Source organism: Myotis brandtii, unplaced genomic scaffold (assembly GCF_000412655.1).
Source record: "Myotis brandtii unplaced genomic scaffold, ASM41265v1 scaffold657, whole genome shotgun sequence".
Lineage (NCBI taxonomy): Eukaryota > Metazoa > Chordata > Mammalia > Chiroptera > Vespertilionidae > Myotis > Myotis brandtii.
In genome coordinates, this window is record NW_005370552.1 from 1,940,276 (window position 1) to 1,948,860 (window position 8,585).

Sequence of the window (8,585 nt, forward strand, 5' to 3'; positions counted from 1 at the left end):
ACACACACACCACACACTAGAGGCCCAGTGCACGAAATTTGTGCATGGGTAGGGTCCCTAGGCCTGGCTGGCGATTAAGGCCGGTCTGTGGGGTCGCCTCCCTCTGTAGGGCGACCGGAGGGGCGATTGGGGGTCGCCATTGAGCGAGTGGTCATTCTGCCACTCGGTCAATTTGCATATTAGGTTTTTATTATATAGGATATATATATTTATTTCAGAGAGGGAGAGGGAAACATCAAAGATGTGAGAGAATTATTGATCAGCTGCCTTCTGCATGCCTCCTACTGGGGATGGAGCCCTCAACCCAGGCATGTGCCCTGACCGGTAATGGAACCATGACCTCCTGGTTCATAGGTAGACGCTCAACCACTGAGCCATGTAGTTTCTACCTTCTGCCCTTGGAGGCAAATGTACAAATTCTCCTAACATAGGGAGGGTATGTAGAGGTGCCAAGCAGCCAGAGGCATGGAACAAATGTTCATTTGTTACGTGAGCCTAAGGCAGAAAGTACACAGAGTTCCACAACACATCATTGACCTCTCCATGCACCGCCTCAGGGACATTTGAAATATGGCATGTCCCCTTCATTAGAAGAGCATAGCGACTCTAAGGTCTTGGGATGCTTGCGCAGGTGGGGTGACCCAGGGCAGAAGCAACAGCAGCAGGCGAGAGCTAAAGAGGGACACGTGGCTTAGGAGGCGCCTCCTGACATGCACACCAGCAATGTTCTATGCTGATGTTAGTCACTGAGGGAAATGCTGAATTATAGTCCAGACGCCCATTGGCCTGATAAACCACGCACTGAAATGCACTTCAGTTTCTTCTTCAAAGCAGGAACATAAGGTCTCGGCAGGGGTTAATGGTTATGTATTTTAGTGCCCCGCATCTGCCATAACAAATGACCACAAACTGGATGGCTTAAAAGGACACACATTTGTTCTCTCAGTCCTGGAGGCCAGACGTCTGAAATCAGTATCACGGGGCCAAAGTCAAGATGTTGGCAGGGCCACACTTCTCTGAGGGGCTCTAGGGATGGATCCGCTGCTTGTCTCTTCCAGCTTCGGGAGCTGCAGGCATTCTTTGGCTAATGACCACATCCCTACAATTTCTGCCTCAATCCTCACATCACCTTCTGTGTGTGTGTGTGTGTGTGTGTGTGTGTGTGAAATCTCCCTCTGCCCCTCCCTCTTTTAAGGATAAATGTGATAGCATTTAGGACCCACCTGAATAATAGGATAATCTCTTAATGCCATGGTTCTTAACTTAATTACACCTGCAAAGGCCCTTTTAAAAAAAAATAAGGTCATAGGTCCTGGGGATTGGGACCTGATATATCTTTGGGGGACGTTATTCAGCCTAGTACAGTGGTAGATGAGGGCTGTAGAAGAAGATGGGACTAGAAGAATGAGGCAAGACTGGGGCCAATAAGTTATTATATAGCCTGGTCCTTTCCAGAGTCCCCTCAGTCAACCTCTAGCATCCTCTGAATTTGGCAAATGACCCCAGGCCCCTAGACTCAGTTCTCAGAATGAATGATTCCTCTGACGTGAAGTTGACTTCAAAGCTGACACAAGTAAAGCCACTTGGAAAGTAAAACAAAGGTTATTAGTTAAGAACATCTCTGGACAAGTATAGACACAAATCTAGGTTTGGGCTCTCATGTGTTTGGCAGTTGCTTAAGACAACTGATTTGTGCCGGCTCAGGTAGGGCTAACTACAAACTAGCACCAACAGCTTGTCTAGGTGCTGAGTTTGAACTCTGCTCTGCTACCCCTCATGGTTTGACCTTGGGCAAGTCCTTTAGCTCTCTGTGCCAGTTTTCTTATCTCTAAAACTAGAGGCCCGGTGCATGAAATTCGTGCATGAGGGGGGAGGGTCCCTCAGCCTGGCCTGCACCCTCTCCAATCTGGGACCCCTTGGGGGATGTCTGACTGCCAGTTTCAGGCCTAAACCAGCAGTCGGACATCACTCTCACAATCGGGGACTGCTGGCTCCTAACCACTCACCTGCCTGCCTGTCTGATCGCCCCTAACCCCTCTGCCTGCCTGCCTGATTGCCCCTAACTGCCTCTGCCTGCCTGCCGGATCACCCCTAACCTCTCTGCCTCCCTGCCTGATCACCCCTAACTGCTCTCCCCTGCCAGCCTGATCGCCCCTAACTGCTCTCCCCTAACCACCTCTGCCTGAGCTCCCACCACTGTGGCTTTGTCCAGAAGGATGTCCGGAAGACGTCTGGAAGATGTCTGGTCTAATTAGCATATTACCCTTTTATTAGTATAGATAGGGATAATAATGAGACTCACCTCATGGATGTGTTATAAGACTAAAATGAGATCGTATGTCTAAAGAATACCTGGCAGCCCAGCTGGCATGGCTCAGTGGTTGAGTGTTGACCTATGAACCAGGAGATCACCATTTGATTCCCAGTCAGGGCACATGACCAGTGGGGGGCATGCAGGAGTCAACTGATCAATGATTATCTCTCATCATTGAGGTTTCTATCTCTCCCTCTCTGACATCAGTAAAAATATATTTTTAAAAAGAATACCTGGCACACAGCAGGCACTGAATATATGGTAGCACTTACTGTTTCTTTTGTAATGGTTGTTATTACAGTTTCCATGCTGTTTTATCCAATTACCTTAATGCAAATATGGTATATATGAGCCAAACCATATTAAAGTGGCCTTTAAAACAATACAAAATGAGCTTGCCAGTGACTCTCTACGAAAATAGAAATTTAAACATTACATGTAGTTTAATTGAATGGAAGAAAAAGAAAAGTCCAGAGTTTTAGTATCAAATAGGCATCAAATAAATGAATATTGTTGCTCTGTGTATGCTGTAACACTGATTCCAATGCAATGGCAAGACTTTGTCTCCAGGTAAACAGCTTTTACCTCAAGATGCAGAGTCTGTCTTCCAGGCCCAAAATAGCTTCTTCGTGTTCTTACACGCATGCATCTTCATGGAGGACAGCAGGGGCAGCTTTCTTAGCAACGTTTATAGGTAAATAGTAAGTTGTCCCAAATATCTTGGCTGCACATTTTACCCGAATCAGGTGGAAGCAACAAGCAAATATAGAACATGTTTCAGGGGCAGGTGTGGGGTGGAGGGGGTCAGTGGGAAAAAACTTTTTAAAAATGTATTTGAAAGTATTATAGATGTCCCTCTCCCTCCCCCCATTGTCTACCCTACTCCGGTCCCCTTCCCAGGCCTTTCCCACACTATTGTCTTATATATGCATGTAAGTTCATTGGTTAATCTCTTCCCACTCCCCCCTTCCCTCCGTTACATGCTTCAATGTCTTTTGTTTATATATTCTCAAGAGTATTTATTTAATAAGGCCCACAACGTGGCTGATAATTGGAAATGTTGACTGAACCAGGTTCCTTGTACAAAACGCCATACTTACGAAATGTTATCATAACTGTGAGTCACAAAAGCTGTTTTAAGCAAATAAATGGCCACTGACAGAAATAATCAAGGCGTACCAACAAATTCCCAGTGGCCATTTCACTAATTCCCCCCTTTTCTTAGCACTTGGTCCTTTATCCTGCTAAACTGTCATAGTTTTAGAAATTCAATACAGGGGTTTTATTTGACTTTTATTTGGTTGCTCGGTGGTATATTCTGACACATTTAAAAAATGGCAATATAGGAAAAGTTTCATAAGCTTGAATAGTATAATCAACACAAAACGAAATGTATTGGTAGGATTTCTACTCTTCGGTGTTTAGAAAAGCAGCATAGTACGTTGAGAGAGGTATACAAAGAGATCATTTTAACATATTTTTGTCTTTATTATGGTCTCTTAAAATGTAGTTTATAAAATCGTATTTCATAGTGAGCTCAGATTTGCAAATGGAAAGAGCTAGGATCCCCCTAAAATCTGGCAACAGCTGTGTCTAAGTTTGAGTCCAGAGGATTTAGAAAAGCAAACTTGGGCTCCTTTTAAGCTCATGGTTTTTTTCGGGAGACATTTGGATCGTGTTTTCTTCTAGAATAAAAGGGGGGAGGCTTCGACACCTGGTAAAGGTGAGAAAACCTTGAGAGTTGTTTATGATCCTGGAAAAGTTTTGCTTCTTAAAAGATTTAGTGCGAGTTTAAATGCACATTCTTGTCAACCCTGGCGAGTTGGTGGTTACCAACCATTACATCTTAGTGATTGTTTTATATGTACATTTAGACGCTTATATTCCTCTAATGGTTTGTTTTCAGATCTTCTCTGGTCTTCATTTAGATCTTAGCTTCAATTCCTATGGAAGCTGACTGTGAGGGTTTAAGAGCAAGTAGTTTATCTGGAAGGTGGAGGAAAACGGGCAGTGGAGTAGGGAAGCGAGCCTACACAGGGAAGGCATGAAAGGGTGGATTATTCAGCAAGTTAGAACTTTGGGCCGTGCTGGCCTGTTCCCACTGGGAACTCTGGAAAACTGTGTAGAACATAAGCCACATCGTCATCTCCATATGGCAGTGAGGGAGCTGGGGTATTTATACACCCACAAGCCACAGTCTTTGGTTGAGGGCTGCTCATGGGGTTGTTCAAATCCTTGATACTTCCAGCTGGCATGGCTCAGGGGTTGAGCATCCACCCATGAACCAGGAGGTCAGGTTCGATTCCTGGTCAGGGCACATGCCCGGTTTGCAGCTCCATCCCCAGTGTGGGGCGTGCAGGAGGCAGCCGATCCATGATTCTCTCTCATCATGGATGTTTCTCCCTCTTTCTCCCTCTCCCTCCATCTCTGAAGTCAATAATAAAATATCTTTTTAAAAAATCCTTGGTACTTCCAGCCAGCCGTACTCTGGGCAGAGCCCTCGGGCGGACGCAGGCAGTGGTAGGGCACCAGGAGCATCTGTCCAGATGACTGAGGGTTTCTGTGGGAAATGAGTTATTGCAGATAAAGGATTAAGAATAATGCCTGGCACAGAGCGAGGACTCGATGTGACTTCAGTTGTTTTGATCACATTTGCTTGCTTTAAAAAAATACCATGAACCATAGTCTTCTGTTGTCCAAGAATTTCTCTTTCTCTGTCTGTACCTTAAATGCTAATGTTCCCCCTCTTTTCTTTACTCTACAGCTTCTTCCTGGACCATCTCTTACTGTGTCATCTGATGGTCACTTTTTATCTTTTGTGTTTTTTAAAAATATATTTGTATTGATTTCAGAGAGGAAAGGAGAGGAAGTGATAGAAACATCAACTGGCTGCCTCCTGCACGCCCCACACTGGGGACGGAGCCCACAACCTGGACATGTGCCCCGATCAGGAATTGAACGGCAACCTCCTGGTTCATAGGTCGACGCCCATCCACTGAGCCATGCTGGCCAGGCCAATGGTCACTTTTCTCCCTAATGCTCATATCCAGACCAGGCCATTCCTGTATGTCCTAGACTCCCCCACACAACAGCTAACCTGAGAGCTCTTCTGTGACCACACAAGCACCTCAGACTCACTGCCCCAGCTGAGCCCCCACCCCCGCTAATGCAGCTCCCCTCCACTTCTGTCAGTGGCTCCAGCACCAGAGACCAGCCATTCTTCATCGTAGGCCAGGGCCCTTGGGCCTAAGCTCTTCCGTGGCCCTGAGCTAGCCAACCCCAGAACAGGACCTGTAGAGATCTGGGTTCTGGAGTGAGGAGACGCGGGAAGGCCAGGCACATTGGAGGGAAGTTCCTTGAAATGTCTGGACCAAAGGTAGGGAAGGAGGGGGGCTGTTTCAGCTCAGTCATTGCACTGAAAACCATGATCAGGGCCTTTCTTGTTTTGCTTGGCCTAGAAAACAAACAAATAAACAAACCTCTTTATCCACACACACACACACACACACACACACACACACACACAACACACACACCAAAAACTTTTCCCAGAACAATGGGCCCCGTAGCACTATACTTCAGAGTGAAGGGAGACTAGTCAAGTAATTCTTTAGAAAATAAGGGGGGAAAACCTACTTGAGGGGATTTTCTGTCCCTCTCTAGACCTTGAAAGGCTACATTTTTATACAAACGAAGAAGAAAAATGCGTATGTAGTCGCCTGTGGCTGGGCACTCCATCTGGGTGGTATTTTCATCCGGTGTCCCATGATTCTCATGTAGCCTGGCCCAGACCAACATCCGGGAAACACTGGCCCCAGGATAAGGGTCCAACCCTCAGGGTAGCATCCAAAGCCTCTGGTGTCCAGCCCCTGCTCACTTCTTCAGCCTCTTCTTCGACGCTCTTGACCTGACAACATCAGCCCCAGCAGCACAAGAGGCTGGGATGTCTTTTTACCCTCCCTCTGCTCGGCCCTTTCACCTGCTGCCTCTTATTCACTCTTAGTCAATGGTTTTCTCCATTTTAGCTCCAAGTTGAGTTCAATACCACTTCTCTGGGGCCTGCTAATGCCCTATGCATCCCCTCACATTGCCCTGATCTCACTGTTGTAATTATTTATTTGGTTCTGTTGCCTTTAATAGCCTATCTGAACCCTGAGTATAGGGACCAGCTAGTATTAATCTACTAGAGGCCCGGTGCATGAAATTTGTGCACGGTGTGTGTGGGGGGGTGTCCCTCAGCCCAGCCTGCACCCTCTCACAATCTGGGACTGCTGGTTCCTAACTGTTCCCCTGCCAGCCTGATTGACACCTAACTGCTCCCCTGCCAGCATGATCGTCCCCAACTGCCCTCCCCTACCGGCCCAGTTGCCCCTATCTGCCTTCCCCTGCTGGGCTGAGAGGACTGGGGGACTCTGGCTGGATGAGGCAGGGCTGAGGGGACTGGGCGCTGCCATCTTGTGGCTGTGGGTGCCGCCATCTTGTGAGGGTGTGGCAGTCAATTAGCATATTCCCTCTTTATTAGATAGGATGCACCTCCAGTATAGCTGGCTCAGAGTGCAGAAAGAAGGAAGCAGACACGAAGATGGGTTCAGACATGCACGAATTTTATTAAAGAAAACAAGACGAGATGGAAAAGACTGGGAAACAGCAGACCTCCATGCGGGTCTGACCCCCAAGGAGAAAGGAAAGGGAGGAATCCTAGACTGCAGTTCAGTCTGAGGAAGCTTTGCCAAGGCCAAGGGGGAGTCCTTGAGCCAAAGTTGCCTGCGTCTCAGCAACAGGCCTGTCTGCCGCAGTATCCCTGCTGCAGGTGACGGTCAGTGGGAGCAGCCTGTGGGGAGCTGGGCCTCCGCACCAGTTCTGGGCGATCTCAGGGGCTGCACCTGGAGCCCAGGTCAGTTTCACTTCCTGCGGTCAGAGATCTGAGGTGAAGTCTCCTGAGGGTGGGAGGGAGGACGTGCTGAATCAGAGTCTCTGCACAAGGGGCCTGGGAATGTGATTTTTTTTCTTTTTTGGTGCCCTTGGCTGGAATCGAACCTGGGACCCTTCAGTCCACAGGCCGATGCTCTATCCACTGAGCCACACCAGCTAGGGTGGAATGTGATTTTTAAAAGGCCTCAGAAGATTCTAAAGTCTAACCACTCCGCAGGAAATGATCACAGCCTCTTGAGGGCTGATCTTACTTAGAATGCAACAACAACCTCTTACAGCTGGTCCTCGCAGGGCTGTATTCTAGTCCCACCCTTGTGATTTGCTTCATGGCTTACTCTGTACAGTTTTCTAAATCTCCCTGTTCAGTGTCCACCTTAGGAAATAAATTCAAAAGAGATCCTCAAGTAGAAAACTCATCTGACCCCCAACCTCGGTCCTTTCATCTGTGTGTTACAAACTGGGCTTAATTAACTAGAAGAAACTCAACTAACTTCTTTCAAAGCGTATTTTGTACCATTATCGCTCTGTTTCTGTATGAGCATTGGCACGGTTCCCAGATGGCCTCTCGGACCACCCACGGTGCTGGATGACAGCTGCAGAGACCAGTTAGAGCAAAGAAGATGTAACTCATTAAACACACCGTGAAACAGTCCACAAACGCAGACATTTTGGTTGTACCAGGTCTGCAAATTCCTGAGCTCTTCAAGAATAGAAATCATGATTTGTTGACATTTGTATTTCTAGTCTTGTTCAGTCGACACACAGTAGGTACTTAATAAGTGTGAATTTGGGAGTCCTGTCCCAATTTAATGTGACCTACCATGATATAGCAACACAATCCACATGACTTACACGGTTTTTTTCTCTTTTGCTTTGGCTTATTGGCAAAGGTATTTCACCTTGTAACCATTTAAAGCATAGGACACTTAGGAAAAACCTCTACCTCCCCACTCTAACCCCACCCCCTGAGATCACCAGTGTTAAGTTTGGTTTATATTCTTTCACACCATTCTGCATGCTCATACAAAAATATGCAAATACGTATATGTATTAGTCAGGGTTATCCAGAGAAACAACCAATAGGGTATGTATATCTGCATAGACACATCTCTGTGTGTATATGTACCTAGATGTGTCTGCATAATCTATCTATATAAAGAGGAAATATGCAAATTAGGCCAGGACGCTGTAACAGGTCACAACCGGACAGGAGGAGGTTGCGCGCACAGGTGAGGCCCGGAGCGGAGACAGAGACAGAAGCAGGGGCGCCTGCCTGAGCCGGCACGGCGGCTTGGGCAGTCCCGGAGTGGACACAGGCAGGGGGGGCCGGGGGCGCCGG

At 47.2% G+C, this 8,585-nt stretch overlaps 1 long non-coding RNA gene across 1 annotated transcript in view; it reads left to right on the top strand.

The window, feature by feature from the left end:
- LOC102259660 overlaps nucleotides 1–8,585 on the top strand; it is a 17,537-nt gene that overhangs the window by 3,295 nt on the left and 5,657 nt on the right. The window lies entirely within an intron of this gene.